Below are 18,110 nucleotides of genomic sequence, written 5' to 3'. Positions count from 1 at the left end.
AAAAAAGGTCTGTGTAATCATGTTAATTTTTTTCTACCTACTCAAAACCAGATTTCATTCCCACTTTTTTTTTTATATCTCTCTAGTAAATGAAAGGGACGATAGAAAGATTGAAAATTTGCCATGAAAATTCTTTCAAGAAGTCATGTGGGTCAAGGGATCAGAAATGACTAATGAAAATTAGCACTCTGATACAACACATTATCAATACACCAGAACAGACTGTAACAGAATGTATGTACTATGGTACAAAGATGGACTGGTGCTAGGTTTGAAGGGCCCATTACTAAATAATGTACTGAAAACACACATACTGTACACAGAAAGAATGTACAACCACTTTACAACTGAGGCTTGAAACATACTAATGTATTTTTCGTATTAGAGCTTTGCTTTTAAAACAATCTTTCTTTGAGCAGTTAAACATCAGTGAGTCACAAGACAGGTGTCTGCACTGTGCCTCTACTAACACTGTCCTACCAGTGACCTCCAGTGTGACAGCTTGGGATTATTTACTAACAGGGATTTGGTACATTATCCAGCAGAAGAAATGATGGACTGAATGAAAGACCAATATGGTGGGAATGGGTAATAACTAGATGCTTGAGGCAAGATGGCAAGGAATCTGTCAGAGATTTGGATTTCTGTCTGATCTTGGATTTCACTCGTGTTAAATGTCATAGACCTTAGTAAAACAGGACTATTCCAGAAATAAATTCTAGCCATAACCTCTTGCAAACTAACGCTTATTAGGTAACTGTTCAAACCAGTTCTATTTGAGCAACAACTTCATCTAAATGAATAAAGAATTCAGATCATAAAATTACAATCCGTGCTTTTGCTTCTTCGGACTATGGTGTCAAATTTGAGGTGGGACCTGGATTTTAGATCAGGATGCATAACAAACATCAACTCATCTTTTCGTTAACACAATTATTAACACAAGCAGAGTATTCACAGCCCTATCATTCTGAAAACGGTGATGTTAATTTTAAAGCATTAGAAATAATGGAATATTACAGCACATAACACACAGACTTTCTACTAAAAAACTAACGCACTGGTGGTATTATGATCCTCTTCCTTCTTAAGGCTAACATACCATTACGGTGCATTTCCCATCAGGGGTTTTTAGCTCAGTATCACAGATCAAGTCAATGGTAACTGTATAGCAAAAAGCATCAAAATCAGACGGGGAGGGGGTCAAGATGTGAGCACATCTGTCCCTCAGTGTTGGTAAGCACGGGCTTACTCATTAAGCACAGGTCCCCCCTCTTCCCTTCGGCACACCGGTTATACCCAGCACTATTGCTCAGCAAATACAACTTGTGACAAACACTACGGGAAACCGCAGACAAGATACACGCTGCTACAGCGCGGGGAGGGTTCCAGAGGGCACGGCCGCGCCAGGGCTCGGGCTTTCCCTCTCCTCCCCCTCCAACCTATTTCCCTGCAGTGACCCCTCAGCGCTGGCAGAACGCTGTGGCACAGCATCGCTCGCCCCGGCTCTGCCTGGGGGACCCGTGTTGTGTCTACAGCGCAGGCCCCATGTGACAGACACGGACACAGACACACAGACAGACAGACGCACAGGTGAGGGGAGGGGCGGGTGACCCGGACACGCGCACACCTGGCGCGCACCCGCGGCGCCTCGCGAGGCGGGCGGGGGCGCGCACAGGGGTCCGTCCCCGTGTCCCCTTCCGCCCTCCCGCGCGCGGGCAACCGAGGCCCCCACGCGCCGGTTACATAACGCCGCGCGCCGCCCCCCTTTCCCTTCCCTGCCCTTCTCTTCCCTCCCTTCCCGCGCCGGGAAAAGAACGGGGAAGGCCCAGGCCGCGGGCCCAGGGAGGGGCTGTGAGGCAGGGTAGCGGCTGCGGGCCCCGCGTCTGCCTCCGGCTCGCCCTCCCTTCCTCCCTCCCTCCCTTCCTTCTCCCCGTCCCCGAGCCACCCCCCGCACGTCCCCCCCGCCATGAGGGCCGCCGCGCCGTGAGGGGGAAGGCACCCGCTCCGCCAGCCCCGCCACCGCTCACCTTCCGCCGCGTCCCAGACGCACATTCCCGGGGGCGCCGCCGCTGCCTCCTGCCCTGCCGGGCCGTGTGCGTGTGTGCGTGTTGTGTGTGTGTGTGTGGGGCTTCACATCGCGGCTCCCCCTCCGGCACGGACGGACGGACGCACGCAACCGCCGCCTCCTGCCCGCCTTCTTCCTCCTCCTCCTGCCCAGCGCCGGCCGCGCTCTCCCCGCTCTCTGCCTCTCCCCCCACCACGCTCGGTGTCCCCGGCACGGCCCCTCCTCCTCCCCCCACCCACCCCCGCCCCTTCCCGCGGGCGCGTCACGGGAGAGTCTCGCGCCACCAACCCGCCGCCGCCGCGCGGTCAACAAACGGCGCGCGCGGGGCCAGGCAGGGCCCCTGGGCCGCGGCGCCCCCTAGCGGCACGCCCGCAGGGAGAGCAGCGGCTGACGGCGGGGGGAGAGGGGGGCGCTCGCACCGCAGGCACGTGACGGCGGGGCGGGGCGGGGCGGGGCGCGGCGCGAGAGCTCGCGCGCCTCTCCGGGCGCGCCCGGCTGGGCTGCGCAGGGCGCGGGGCGGCGGCGCCCCCTGGCGGCCCCACGGGCGCGCCGCAAGCGCGGGAGGGCGTGAGGGGATTTCGGCCCGGGACGGGAGCGGAGCGCGGGAGTCGCCGTGCCCAGCGCAGCCGCAGCTCCCGCATCCAGGAGCCACCCTGCAGGGAAGGAGCGGGTGGGGACGGCCCGAACGAGGCTGTGGCGGTGCTCGCCCCCGCTGCGTCCACCTCCCGGCAGGGAACCCGGGAGAGCGGTCACGGCTCAGCCCTGTCCCTGACCAGGCTGGGTCCGCGTGGATGAATTGGAGCTGAGCCAGGTTCAGGCCTTGCCACCCTCACTAGGATTTCTTCCACAGAAAAAGGGCTTGCTTGTTCCCCTCACGTGCTGGATACAGGAGTAACACCCATTGGCTCCTCCCATGTGATTCTGCATTTTTAATTGCAGAATCACAGAATCCTTTAGGCTGGCAAAGACCTCCAAGATTGTCGACAAAGTCCAGGCTTTAGCCAGTCACCTTGTCAACTAAATCATAGCACCATGTGCCACATCCAGCTAATTCTTGAACACCTCCAGGCATGGTGACTCCACTACCTCCCTGGGCAGTCCGTTCCAATGTGTAACAACTCATTCCATGAAGTAATTCCACCTGATGTCCAACCTGGACCTACCCTAGCACAGCTTGTCCTGTCGGTAGTTGCCTGGGAGAGTGAACTCTCACCTTGCTACAACCTCCTTTCAGTACACTGAGGATACTCTGAAGTGTGTCCGTGGGGAGGCTGAGAAGAACGGAAGGCCAGTTGTGTGGGAAGACCTAGGGTATGTGGAGATCCTTGTATAGGAAAGGAGGTGTAATAGTGGTATGGGAATGTAGGGGAAATCAGACAGAAATCCTTTGAAACACCAGTCTGATTGTGTTACTTACATAAAGATTACTACTGACTTACTCTTTTATATGCTATTTGTTATATAAATAGCAAATAGCCCTGGTCCTACAACTGTGTCCACATAAACAGATCTGCTAGGAGTCCCCACTAATACTAGGCAAAACTTCAATTTGTTTAGAACATCATCAGTCAGATGGACTCAGACCCATACAGACTCGGTTCCAGGGATGAAGGTGTCTGTCACTGTAAGACAAGGGCTTATGTGGAACTTTCTTTTCTCCATCTGCATTGCTGCAGTTGTCCTGTTCTGTGAAAAATGTTACAATTTCAAATGGTTTTTTTGCTCTACTTCGTGTGATAAAATCAAAACCATGATGAATGTCCAGCATTTTACCCATGTCTGTTTACATACTGCTCAAGATACCCACGTAGGATAAGGAAAGCTCAAGTTCAGGTCTGTGTTTCTTGGTTAAGCATCAGCTATTTTAGCCAGAGAGTGGTTTCTGCATTTCATTTTGAGAAATATTTATAGGAAAACTCTTATCACCTTCATGAGAAACACCCAAATGTTCGACTTTCAGTATTTTAATGAAACTCCTCCTCACAATGTGCGTCTTTCCTGCTAGGAGGAAGCACGAAGCAGAGTTTTGACCAGCTTTAAGTCAAATTTTGGAGACATTGGGGCTGGCTGCTTTCAGTCTAATTTTCATCAGCAATTTTATTACCTGAAAAAAAAGTTCTGAAAAATACTGTTTTGAAAATCTAGAATATATCCATTTCACTGGGCCAGCGTTTTCCAGTTTTGTCAGGAAATGACTCTTCCAATCCCAGTCCTTGCCAGTCTGGAATAAACTAACTGTTAAAAGTACTGCATGACTGGATGTATGCATTATTTTTTTTCTTACAGAGTTATTTCTCTAGGGGGCAGTTGTGGAGCAGAAAGGCAGAAAGACAAGTGGAATAGGGATTAATTTAGGTTAGCAAGAACAGCTTTAAAATGGTTAGTCAATGATTATATTTTATTTTTAAATAGAAACTGACATATAAGCAAATTATAACAGGAACCAACAATTATTTAGAGAGGCATGTGGGGACAGCTGTTTTTTTTTGTGAAATATAGCTGGGGTAAGAGTTACCAGTGAAAAAACCTGAAATAGCTATACTATACTTTCAGGAAAGAATACATACACTTAGTTAAAATAGGCCAATATTAGTTTAGGAAGAAATAGAAAAATGAATTCATGTTAAAAATAGGATGAATATAGGGAAGTCTAGGAAAAGGGCCAAATATAACAGAAGTAAATTATTTTCTGTCTTTTAATGCCCTCAGGCTGTAACTCATGTTCACCAGTGAGTTCCTGAGCTGACAGAGAAACATCTTAGGTTATAGTAGGCAGATTGGGAACTGGATCTATTGCTTAGTCATTGGTAAATATTTACAGGGTGAAGCCTGGTTCAAGCCTGCTGATTTCAATAAAAGCTTTATTGCTGTCTTCACTGAGTTTGGAATCAAATCTGAGGCTGGGGAGAGAGGCCCTGGGGAGAGAGGCACTGGGTATTCAGTGGGACTGAGGTTTTAGCTGGGGCATCTCCATGAGGTGTTATTGTTGACCAACCTTTACCTATAAATCTCACTTTCTGAGTCAAAATCTGCTCCAATTTACAAAAAATATGTCTGATGTAATTTCAGTAACTTCAGCACAAAGGCATTTCCAGGTGAAACTTAAGAGGCTCAGGGTCATCATACTTACAGCCTAATATGGGAGGCATGACAAAGCAGTGACTGTGGCTGCTATGGCCTCTGAAGGCTTCTGTCGTCACATCTCTGGGTCTTACACTGTCAGACAGGGCATGTAAAGCCACCAGTGGAAGATCCCTCCCCATGCTGATATTTCTGTGTATTCTTTCTAGTCTCACATGTTTCCCAGGGTGAAGTTGGGCTCTCAGAGTACACACAAACACAAGGCCAACAGAGCGCCCATCTTCTGTTACTTCACAGAGGAAGAAAACTTAGCTTGGGCTATGCTATTGTTTTCCTGGTCTGCAGGTAGTTCTGTTTAAAGGGCAAAGCACTTCCAATTGCTTGGTTCTGCTAGAGCCAAGCTATTCATATAATAGAACGTGCCACCTTCATCCCATTTCCAGAGAGGGTCCAGAAGGTGAAACTGACAATCAATTGCTGCTCACTGCTTTTCCATGGCAGTCATCAGCCTGCAGCTTCTGTAAGCTGCAATTGTGACAGAAAAATAACCAATTGAGAATAGCTGCAGTGGACTTTTCCCTTGTCATATGGTAGAAAGGTCCTTACTTCTCACTCTGCAGTTCTCCTGGTTCAAGAGCTATTGGAAGAATCACCTGTGTCAAATTCATGCTGGGTGGGTTCAGCTCAGGTTCAGTTCCCAGCTGCAAACACAGAGGTGATTTTTGTTTCGGCAGCACAGGGATGAGAATAGGGGACACGGAATTAATCTCCAAATGTTGGCTGGGCTCTCTGGACCCTCTCACACCAACAGGTTCAGCCCTGTAATACATTCAGGTGTTTGTCTCCGCCCAAGCCACAGCAGGCTGTTTCGGTACCAATGTGCCTCATCCCCAGCGCACCCAACGCGGCTGCCTGCCAGTGGCTGAGGCTGTGGCCGTCAGCGCGGTGCTGTTTTCCGCGCAAACACGAATTACACACGCACCCTGCAGCAGCCAGCCGCGCATCAGGGATCGGCACGGCCAGCCGCGTCCCGGGTGGGGATGGGCACAGGGCGGCCGTGTCCCGGGTGGGGATGGGCACAGGGCAGCCGTGTCCCGGGTGGGGATGGGCACAGGGCAGCCGTGTCCCGGGTGGGGATGGGCACAGGGCGGCCGTGTCCCGGGTGGGGATGGGCACAGGGCAGCCGTGTCCCGGGTGGGGATGGGCACAGGGCAGCCGTGTCCCGGGTGGGGATGGGCACAGGGCGGCCGTGTCCCGGGTGGGGATGGGCACAGGGCAGCCGTGTCCCGGGTTGCACCGAGCAGCAGCAGGGATGCCTGGCTGCCCGGGGAGGCGGTGGTTCCGCTGGCGTCTCCCGGCGAGGCGGTGCTGCATTGCGGGCACAGCCCGCCCCGCCCGCGCCCCTCTGCCCTCGGGGCCGCCTTTCGGAGAGCCCTGGTGACACCCCCGCCGTCCTCCCGCCCGTCAGGAGCCAGGCGCGGAACCAGAGGGGAGCGAAACGTGCTTGTCTGTAGTTTTGCACATCTCTCGCAGGGCCGAGGTAATTATGAACGACAGAGACACATTTCACAACTCCTGCAATGCTGTAGTAACACAGCCTGCTGTAGTAATGCCCTAAATATTGACATGTAAAAGCTGCAGGATTATTGCAGTAGTTTCCTGGCCAAGCACTATTGTTTCAACCACTGAAACTGCTGTTGTAAAATCTCATCTACAGCGTTTGTTTGTAGCATTGATATGTTACGTATCACTGCCTACACCTACTTTTTAGCCATGATGCCAATTTTTGTTAGCTCCTAAACCACAATGCAGTCAGATATTTTGAACGGGAATATATGTTTTATTGCAATTATGATTAATTAGTTCTACTGAGCAGAGCTGCTCTTGCTCTTTCAAGAGTGGAAGAACCTAAGGAAGATCTCTAGCTAGAATTTTTGTCTGGCATGAATTTTAAACATCACAGAAAAAAAACCCAAACAAAACACCTTCAAACCTCTGCAGGGTAATCTACACTTGCAAACAATCTCTTTTCCCCCTCCCCCCGTTTTTTCTTAGTCTGTTACTAAGAACAGTTCTGAAAGGACAAAATAATATGAAGTCAAAACTTGCACAGAGCAGTGGTCTACATTTGGGCCTGGCATTAGGGGAAGAAGCTGTGAGGCTCTTTGCACAGAAGGCATTCTCCAGGCAAGAATAAAGACCTAGGTAAAAAAAGGTGGGAAGCAAAGCAATTATAAAAAACAAGCAAACCTGGAAAGGCTGTTGGAAAGAATCAGAGCCAACAGCTAGGGTCAGACATTTTGCTAATGATGGAACAGTATGGTTGTTGTGTTACTGCTGCTGTCCACAGGACCACTGGTTGAAGGGACAGGTGTCACCAACAGATATTTGTCCTATGTCTTTGAACTGCCCAGCTAAAAAGAGTAAAATATGCTGACATGTGAGCCTGTTCTCATGGCTTTATTTTATGAACCTACTTTACCCTCCAGTAGTCATTTCGGAGAGGTGCAATAGGCTCCAGAATGGAGCAATGCATCGAGCCTGTTTTACACAAAACATGGATTTACTGAAGAGTCTAAAGATCTCTCAGTTCTCTCTTCCTCTTGCTCATTACCATTGGTGGGTGCAACACTCTGCTGGTGCAGATTCTGTGGGCACAGCTGAATGGTGAAAAATCCTCCCCCAGTCATACATCAGGGCTGCATCTGCACTTGCAACTGGGAAGAATACGTAAAAATAAGTTTTATTTTGGGTAATTTTGAGTTGAAGCAGTTTAGGACACTGGAGTAGAATTTATTTTCGATGAAAATTGCACATCTGCAAAGATTTCTACATCATCCCGATAGTGCTCTGGTATCTCCACTTCAGCAGTTCCCTTCATGCAAAATTGCTTGTGTGAAGAGCAAATATACATGAGTGCATTGCCACCTGCAGCCCTGTTTTTAATGAATCTGAAACTGTGGCCCAGTACTTAAAGATATTGTTAAGTAATAGTATACTATCCATATATAGCTATAATGTGTGTTTTTATTTCATAGACCTTTTATTTTCATGGTCTTCCTAGACTAATACTCACTGATTATAAGTTTTGTACCTCTGTTTCAAAGAGAAGTTGAAATGGAGTCCTTGATCTCATTTGCTGTGGTTCTTACAGTTTCTTGATTGTTCCCAGCTGGGCATGGAGCATTGTTGGACACAAACTCACACAGGGTTCTGCCTAAAGCAGTTGCTTGCTACAACACAGGACAGTCTATTCAAAAAAACAAAGTCAGTTAGGCAACTGGAAGAAACCTCAAACCAACCACAAACCCCTGGGTAGGCATTTTGGATCACGATAACATAAAGAAGCCTAGAGCTATGTCTGTCACCTAACTGCCCTGTTTCTCCATGTTCAGAAACACAGATATCTCTTGACAGTGACCCAGCAGATGGACTCCCTGCTGACTGCAGGGCTTTGCAGGCCCCTTGTCGACCTGTTTACAAGTTGCACAGGAGGAGTTCTTACTCTCTGAAATGTTCGTTTTCTACTGTAACAAAAATGTTCGTTTTCAGGTAGTCAGTATTAAGGAAGGGGAATGATTTTTCTCTTGTGATGTTACTTACTTCCAGTTCTTTTCCCTATTTCTGCTTGGAGCCATTGTGTTCCTTCTCCTCAGAATCGTTTGAGATCTCAGTTATATGGAAGTCCATATATTTTACTTCCTGCCAAGATTTTTTTTTGTTGACATTGTGATCAGAGATTTAATGGATGCCATTGGCAACATTCAAACAATATTCTCTTCTCTCTGTACAGAGGGCAAGGCATTATTGCTGAGGTTCTTTCTCTGGAAAGCCATGGGAGAGCTCAGCTTCTTCATGGTGGAAATTAGTCAGTGTATTTGTTCTGTCTCTCAGGGTTCCTGAATAACAGGGAATCCCAAACAAATTACAGATTCTCTTGCAACTTCCAGTTAACAGGAGGGATCCTGAGATACTTCAGAAAAGAGAGCTGTACTCTGGCATAGTTTTTCATGTTATGTCTTGTGGTATCTCTAAGAACGTAGGTATTGAAAAATGCTATTGGCATTAGTGAAGTGGATGTAGTGGATTTAGTGAATGCTGATACAGAAGATGCAATTTGAACCAGAAATGAAGGACTGAATTAATTTCTCCTAATTTAGATACCCACAGCTGAGCTAGCCTTGAATATAACTGACTATACAGACTCTAGGGTGAGTAGCTCATAGGTAAAAGTCTATGCTTTGGAATATTTGAGATTAGCTAAGATGAATGTTAATCACAAAAGTCAATCTTTCATATTCTCACTTTTCTGCCATGTATCACAGTCTTCTTAACACTTTATCCTTTGGCTGTTCTGAGCTACTGGGAAATGGACAGCTCCTGAGAAAAAGCCTCTTGAATCGGTCTGGCCTTCGTTGGCTCTCAGCCCAGTGTGGAGTCCCAGAGAGAGTCAGAATTGCCACAACACAAAAGGCAGGGATAAACAAGTAGAATGTGGATAGTAAAATGGGAAAAAAGAGGACAGCATATCAGCAGGATGAAATAGCATGAGTGTTACAACCAAGCTAGTAGTAGAAAGTAGTGGAAAAGAAAAAAGACTGTGCTGAGGCTAGAGGTAGGATAATATCTGGAGGATGCTTGTGAGCCAGAGGAAGAGACTGGTCAATACAGGTTTGGGGTTTTTTTGTTTGGTTGGGGTTTTGGCCTCTGCAGTGCTCTTGGAGAGAATTTCAATTGCTTCAGATTATGAGATAGAGCAAATCATACTGTCATTGAGGAAACATTGGAATCCTTCCCTTTGTACAAGATTTCTGTCCAACTTTTATCATATGCAAACTTGCTAGAAGGGAGACCAAGACTGAGGTGCCAGACGGGGTCTAAATGTTATGATACAGAAGTTTTCAGAAGTTCCAGTGAATCGAATAATACAGGAGATGCATGGTCCAATCAGACTCCTGAATTCCAGGCAGTTATGTGAGGCTGTGTGCTGCACAAATCATACAGCTGCAATATACAGGAACAGGTCTAAACCAGATTGCAGCAGTTTTACTGTTTAAAAATGCTGAATATTGGCTGTCACTGTTCTCCCAGAATGCTAACTCTTCAGACGTGAAACTAAGTGAAATTTGGCTTGGGGCTTCATTCTTTTATTAGACACCTAAGACTATAAGGAAGACTATGAAAAATCTTTCCATTTATGACTGTGATGAATTCTTCTAATTTATGTACTAATAAAGAATGCCATGAATTAGCAAAACTCTTTTTTTTCCTACTGCTCTGTTCTAGCAGAACAGAGGATGTGAGTGTAGTATGGAGTAAATGCTAATTTTTCCATGCTCAATTAGAGTTAAAAATTGTTTTTCAAGAATGCTGAGTATCTAGAACTCCAGCTGATTTTAAATGGGAAAATTTGGGATAAAAAGTAATATCTCCAATCACAGTCAAGGGCAAGTTAGTTTGGCTGGTTATGCTGATTGCCTGCCCAAGAAAGGCATAGCACAAATTATTTCCTCTGACGTTCATAGCTTATTAAAGATTTATGTATGTTTTGCACTCCTAACTCAAATCACCATGAAAAACATTATAAATGGGAGCAGCAAATATTTGAAATTAAGCTTGGTCTTTCTGAACTTGGGATTCAGAAAATCAATGAACTGTAAAGGAAAAATAGATCATTTTACATGTGGACCTTAAAACAGCTGCAAAATGTTAACTTTCTGAATCAACCATTCTGTGGTCATTTTCCACATAAATAATCAGAAAATTTGCAAGCAATGCACAGGTTGTCTAGTTCTCTTACCTGAATGTATCTTGGCTAGGCAATTGATAATGCATCAAGTGTGTGCAGTGCTTCCAAGAGAAGACCAAAAAAATCATCCAAAAGATTGCTCACTCTGGGAGATCCAAGACTTTTTTTTCTTTAAATGACAAACAAAATAAGGTAAAGGCAATAGACCAGCAAGTCAGGCTTCCTATTGCTGAGACAGAAAAGAGTTTCCAAGAGAATGCCATGTGGCACTTCAGCACAGCATAAGCCTGTCCATAAACCCTGTTTTAAAAGCATCAGCACTTAGCCCGCACTATTCTGGTTCTCAGAGCTCAGAAAAAGTGTGTGTCCCCAGCTGACCCCTATTTCTTATACACACATCTGGCATTCCACATATTGGACATTTCCTGAGGGATTTCAGAACAAGTTCATAGAATCATCATAGAATGGCCTGGGTTGGAAGGGACCTTAAAGATCATCTAGTACCAACCCCCTTGCTATGGGCAGGAACACCTTCCATTAGACCAGGGTGCTCAGCCTCTCATCTAACTGGCCTTGAGCACTTCCAGGGATGGGGCATCTACAGCTCCTCTGGACAACCTGTTCCAATTCCTCACCACTCACGATAAAGGATTTATTCCTAATATCTGATCTAAACCTATTCTCTTTCAGTTTGAAGCCAGTCCCCCTTGTTCTGTCACTACATGCCCTTGCAAATAGTCTCTGCCTTTTTGTTGTCTCTCTTCAGGTACCATAAGGCCACAATTAGGTCACCCAAAAGTTTTTGTTACAGATTTTCAGAAATTGCCCTGTTGGGCTGAGAGGAAATTGATGCTTTTGCCTGTGGAGCTATAACAGCGCTGGTTTCTATATAGGTGAAATCACATCTTGTTTCCACATTCATCTTTCCTTTTCCCTTTTCCCATGTGCACACATGCAGACACACCCACACAGGACACAGTGTGAGGAGATGTGGAATGTGCCTCTTCTTCCAGGCATTATGGGAGCTGTGAGATGGGCAGTGGAGCGCATGCTGTATCTTGGTGTGGGCACACCAGATGAGGTCTCTGAAAGATGCATCCCATCTTGGGATTCCTGGTGTAAGAGACTGCCTTGCACTGTCCTCTAGCATGGGGCCTGGGCTTATAGCCATCCTTTATCTCAAGCAGGCTGAAGCATATGTGAGCCTAATTTTTGCCTAAGCTAACCCTTCTTTTCTGTATGAATGCAGCAAGTGGCAAATCCAGGCAGGATGCTGTGCCCTAGGTGTGAGAAGACCCTGTGGTTTCCCATTTCTCTGCTACTGTGCCTCAGCTGAGCACTGTGTAAGTGCAATCTCCACTGGTGGGATGGTAAAACTGGAAGCACAGAGAAGCGATAAGGAACAATGCAAGCGGATTCAAAAGGGATTTGGATCATTTAGTTGATGAACCAGCAGATGGCAAATGCTGCTTGGTGTAGAAAATGAAAAGTAATTAGTCTGGGAACAAAGAGCAAATGTAGGGAATGGGTGTTACATCCAACACGCTGATCAGAGAGAGAAAGGGGTTACTGTGGAAAAAAGCACATAGGAAACGTCACTTCAGTGCACAGCTGCAATAAAAAAGGCAAACAAGACACCAGACCAATGGAACAGTGAGCTATAATGCACCACAAAAGAGGCAATACAGTCCTCTGGAAGATGTTTATTAGGCCCCTCCAGACTACTGCATGGAGCATGGGTCACTATCTCAGGAAGGTTAGGTTTGGAGAGAGGTGCATTATAAAGCAACTAAACTCTTAATGGTTTCAGTGATTTCAGTTCTGAGGCACAGTTAAGAGGCTCATTCTGAGGGGTCAAAGAGACCTTAAAGAGATTTTAGAATTACAATAATGATCAGTACAGATACCAGAAAATACTCATAGTAATACAAGATTATAAAAAATTAAGGAAGTGATACTGAGCAGAGAGCAGAAACTTAACAAACTGCTGCACAAGAGAAGGACAGTTACCTTCTGACTCCATTGAGCTGGCTGTGGTGAAATACAGCTTTAGGAACACATAACTCAGTCAAGTGAATGATGCACAGTTACAATACATGGAACTGTCCTGTGGAACAAGCAGGAGGACAATAAAGACACAGATAAAAGTAGGAAAATTATTTAGGGGAAGAATCCCTCCCCAGGGTTTCTGGATTTGTTTTTATTTGGATTCTGTTTGTGCAGATTCCTAAAATGCACCTGTCTGCCTGCTAATAGAATGAACAACCTTTGCACACAAGCCATACAGAATGTGTGTTCCCCAAAACCACATTCAAAGAGGAGAAGAGGGGAGGGGGAAGGTAAATGTTGCCCTGTCTTCTTGCAGGGCTAGCTTCAGGTCTAGTTAAGATAGAGATTGTTGGGCTGCTATTTATGAAAAGTTGGGACAGCAACAGGCTGAATTTGAGGTCAACAGGTAGTTAACCAGGCCAGGGACGGAGGGAAAATGTGGAAGCAGGTATACCTGCAAAAGGGGATGTAAGCACTAAAACAGCAATTAAATAGATTTCAGGTGCCTGTGCCTATCTAGAAAACCACCTGTGCCTAGAAAATATTGTGTGGCTGTGCACAGATTGGAGAGGCACTTGAAGTAAATTTACCGACGTGTTGTGGTGCAAATACAGAAGTGCTGCCACTGCAGCTGGAGTTGGATGGAGCCCATATCTCCTGCTTAGCCTTGAGGTCCTGAAGCTGGTAGATATGGTTTAGAGCATACAGATTAACTATATGGACATGACAGGAAGCCTGGGCTCCTTCCATTTAGCACCATGGCCAGAGAAGACACTATATCCCTTTGGTTTGGGGTATATTGTCAGGAAGTTGGAGGTTCATACACACAAACCTCCCAACAAAGAGCTTGTTACCAGCTTAAGCTTAGGTCCTGATCAAGTTTTGCCTCTTCTGTAGGAGGGAATGTAAGACAGTGAAAAGGAGCTGACATGATTGAGCTTGTCTCTAGGGTGAGGTGAGGGATGTAGCGAATGCTGTTGCACCATGTCTACAAGGCTGCAGCTCCACAGTTGTAGCTGCACTATGACAAAGGAAATTGAGATAAAAACACCTTGTGCTGATTCACTACAGGTGGTGCCATGGCTGTATCACTAGTGAAAAAAGGCAGGTTTGAATTTGCTGACATTATTCCAGCTGCACAAAGCTTTTCAGTGCCTCTAAAGCTTATGTGGAAGTGGGAAAATAGAAATTGTGTAGTTCATGTAGACTGATGATCTGGCCTAAAGGGAACAGCATCAACTGATGGCAAAGAAGATAGAAGGACCTCTGAGAAAGATATGAAATAATCTATCCTTACAGAAACTTAATTTTATTTCTCCTGTATTCGGTACTGGCTTAAATTCTGAAAGCCTGTCTTTTGATTTTTTCTAAAGTTTAGTGTAATTGTTCTCACTGGATATTCCTGTGATCCTTATAGCTATCCAATCCTTCTTTGAATCCTGCACAGTTCTTGACCTCAGTGCTTCCTGTGGTGATATCTTCTACTGTCCAATTACACATTATGTGAAAGAGAATTTCATTTGATCAGTTTTGAATACATGAGGTCTTCATTTCATTGAATGTTCCTTTATTCTCATGTTATGCAGCAAGTTAGAGAGAAATATCAGATATTTCTTCTCTAGAGTATTTAGTATTTTATCTTACTGTGTGGCTTCCTATCTGCCTCCTTTCTGAGATAAACAAATCTCATTCCTTTCAATCTCTTCTGGTGATAGTCTTTGCCTTTACACCCTCTGACCCCCAACTCACTAATTCTCATTCTCACTTTCTGACCTCCACTTGTTTCTGCAGGATCTTCTAGAGCTTGTGAAGGGGCATGGACAGCATTGCAGGGGAGAATTCAGTACTGAGTAGCTGAGTATCTTGTTAGCTGTTTGGGTTGCAACTGTACCCTGATCAGATGTCTTGATCGAGCTGTCTGTACTGTTTTTTAGGCAGTTGGTGCTGAGCTCATCACCTCAGACCTTAATTACTGTAACCAGCTCCTCTCTGGCATCTCTAACATTCATGCTGTCTCATTTCACTTGGCAGATACCTTGCCACCCAGGAAGACTGCATTATCCGGAAACCTGACCTTATCTCACCTTCCAAAATCCTATTTTTCTACCACTTCAAGAAGAAAGGTCTTACCCTTAATTGAAAAAGCCTTTTCATTGCTTCCTTTTGCTATCTGTCTGGTTTTATGCCATTCTTAAGTTATTTATGACTTCCTTTTCATGTATTAGTAGTTTTGACATGTATTGCCCACACTGTCCCTGCTATCTGCATGGTAAGAGCTTTTCCATGCCTATCTACAGGATCTCTTCTTTTTGCATCTTTGTAGTCATTCAGATCATCCTAAAAGTCTAGTTTTCTGGTAATTCCTTCAAGATGCGGTGAAGGGTAGTAAAGCAGGGTCATCTGGAATTCCATGGTATGCCTGTAAGATGTACCTAAGTCTGAAAGCACAGGCAGCACGATGAAGGTGGAGCTCCCACTGATATTTAGCAGGAAGTGTATCCCTGACCCACTCGGCCTAGGTTGGTATGTGGAGTTGTAGCACAATCAAATCCAGTTTTTGCCTTCCATGTCAAAGGAACCACAACTATTTCATCATTTATGTGTTTGCCTGTATGTGCTAAATGATCTTGTATTGAGGCACTCATTTTCTGGCTGTGCTTTCTTGCTTGTGGGAATTGCTCCTTGGAAAGTAACAGATAATTCATGCAGCATTAGACAGTGACCTCCAGGGCTGTCAGGGGAGCCAGGCACTAAATGCATCTCAGTTAAATAGATTATCTTCCTGTCCTGTTATGACTCAGTGCAGAAAGCTTTCTTAGAGTTCTGGAGCTGAAGGTGTCTTTCTCATGCAGCTCTTGTGGGCTATGGTTTTTTTTATGGGACCCCTGTTTGATAGTCTTGTCTTCTGCAACTAAAACTCCAAACATTCTGGAAGCAGAAAAAGGAATTGACTTTAAAATATGTCTTATTTTTTGGGTCTACTTCATCCTAAAGTGCTGTTTTGCTATGTTGGCTAGATAAACCAAGGTGTCCTTCATATTAATATGTAAATTGGAAATGAATAAGTTCTCACAGGTAGGAAGTTGTGAGTGAACTGGAAGTTGACTGAATGATATTCAGGAGTAATCTGAAGAATATTACCTGGGAAAGTGTCGGGTCTCTGGGACCCGTTGACTCAGTTCGGAATCGGGGTGACCGGACTGCGAGGCCTTCCCCAGGCAGCGGCAGCTCGCCCTTCGGGGCAGCGGTTGGAAAGATGGAAAAAGCTGTGCTCTTATGGGAGCCGCGGAGGTCGGAGATCAGATGGCGAAAGCAAGAAATGTAGGCAATTCTGAGCTGGGTCAAAGAAGGGTTTATTGAGGGTTGGGCAGGGAGCTCAGGACGGCAGGTAGAGGTGCTCAAAATGGCACTGCTCTGTGCTGTGCAGCAGCTTTTAAAGTACCGGAAAAGGGGAGGGGAAACGAGAGACGGCCAATGGGGTACAGAGAACTCATGACTGACACAGCGTTGGTCCAATGGGGGCACAGAGGGGGAGGGTACAAAATCCAAAAGAACCAATGGCTAACAACTTAACTGGAGAACAAAGGAGAAACTTCTAGAACAAAACCTTATATGGAACAGGGGAGGGGAGAGAAGCGGGGCCAGTTGTCAAGCGTGCTGGTGCATATTAACTAATCTGGTGGCAAAGGTCCCTGGGAGTGCTTTTTCAGGTCACCGTGACCAAGGAGCTTACTCAAATCCATGACTGCTCAGGGGCTTTGCCATGGCACTCTGAAGCTAAGGCGCTCAACTGCGCCAGGGTCACTGCAACAGGAGAGTGCCACTTGGAGGATTCAGTGCTGAGGTTGAGATACTTTGTGCTGAAATACATAAAGCTTTTTTTCTGCAATCTTGTTTGAAAAGCAGTTGCAGTGGAGTTAGGAGCTGTCCAGGTTATTTTAGAGAGGGCAACTAGGATGGTGGACACTGTGCAACATTACTTAAAATTAGAAAGACACCAGTTAGTGTAATCTTTTCCTGACTTTAATAATACTTTAATAAATGCAATGTAATCCAACTGTCATCTCTTCATTATGAGCCAGTTGTGCCTGACCCGTGTTTTAAATTGGCACTGGCAAGGCAAATGGAAATGTGAATAGAACAGCTGAGCTGAAGAAGCAAAACCCAGTTGGGTCATTTCTGTTTCTTTAGTGTAAAGTTTTCAGAAAGTGTGCATGATAAAGGTATAAACAAAAGAGAATTTTGGTTGCTTTCAGGGTTCTAACTGCCTTTCATCTTCTCAAAGCACCTATTCATGCTTTTACAGGAGCTTTATGAAAGTGTGTGAAGTTGGTATCAACTTACCCCTGTCTTATGCTTGGAAACAGACAGGATAGCTTTATCCTCTTCTTGAGGCTTTGTCTGGGTGATGATGATTTTTGTGAGCCTGATCTAAAGCAGCCAATACAAAATAAATTTTTGTGTACACCTCATTTACTGTGTTTAAGCTTAAATCCTCCAGTCTTGCAGTGTTTTAACTCAAATAACTTCATATACAGCAAAGAATATCTTGTTTTTATTAGAAACTATTAGCTCAAGCTAGTTAGTGGACCTAAGCCTAGATATTTAAATCCCTCCCTAGTCAAAATTTATGTTCTGATGAAACAAGAACAAATTATTTCTGCCTTATCTAAACCTATTTTTAAGCTTTTAGTCCATTCTGCATCATGAAGAGAGCTTTAAAAACAATCCACTGAATCCAGACTGGCCAGGTTGCAGTCACTTGCAGAAGCAGAGGATACCATGTTTATATTTTATGTCCTTGAAGTTTAAAGAACTTTTATCACTCTTAGCTTCCTCTTTTTTTTTTTTCCTGGTTCATCAGTGAGTTTAGGATGCCACTAAGTATAACTCTATTGATCATATTAAAGGACTATTAAGCCTAGTAAATTTTTTCTGCTGCTGCTAATTTTAGACGTGCAAGAACGACAGAAAGATGGATCACACATGCTGTGGTGGAACAGGTCTCAGGCCCTTGGCAGAAGGTGTGCTTTGGCTGGTGCTGGAGCCTGTTTTGGGAGTGTGGGGTTCTGCTGATTTGATTTTCTGCGGTCATTTTTTGAACACCAGCATTACGAATAAGTACTTGATCCCAATGTGCAGCTTGGAGCGGGGTGTCTTCCT

The 18,110-nt window shown here is 45.5% G+C and overlaps 1 protein-coding gene and 1 pseudogene across 3 annotated transcripts in view; one reads left to right on the top strand and one right to left on the bottom strand.

Moving 5' to 3' along the window:
* REV1 (REV1 DNA directed polymerase) overlaps nucleotides 1-2,158 on the bottom strand; it is a 58,741-nt gene extending 56,583 nt beyond the window's left edge. For 2 of the 3 annotated variants that reach the window (XM_085054899.1, XM_085054891.1), the window contains exon 1: nucleotides 2,031-2,158. The gene's annotated coding sequence lies outside the window, so the exon portion shown is untranslated. The remainder of the gene's footprint in view (nucleotides 1-2,030) is intronic. The other variant, XM_085054880.1, reaches the window with a different exon arrangement.
* LOC146444443 (uncharacterized) lies at nucleotides 1,997-2,639 on the top strand (annotated as a pseudogene).
* The last annotated feature ends 15,471 nt before the right edge of the window (nucleotides 2,640-18,110 follow it).

Source organism: Lichenostomus cassidix, chromosome 1 (assembly GCF_008360975.1).
Source record: "Lichenostomus cassidix isolate B80296 chromosome 1, HeHo_3.0, whole genome shotgun sequence".
Classification (NCBI taxonomy): domain Eukaryota; kingdom Metazoa; phylum Chordata; class Aves; order Passeriformes; family Meliphagidae; genus Lichenostomus; species Lichenostomus cassidix.
The sequence above is the reverse complement of the archived record's forward strand: the minus strand, read 5'-3'. Positions and strand labels throughout refer to the sequence as shown.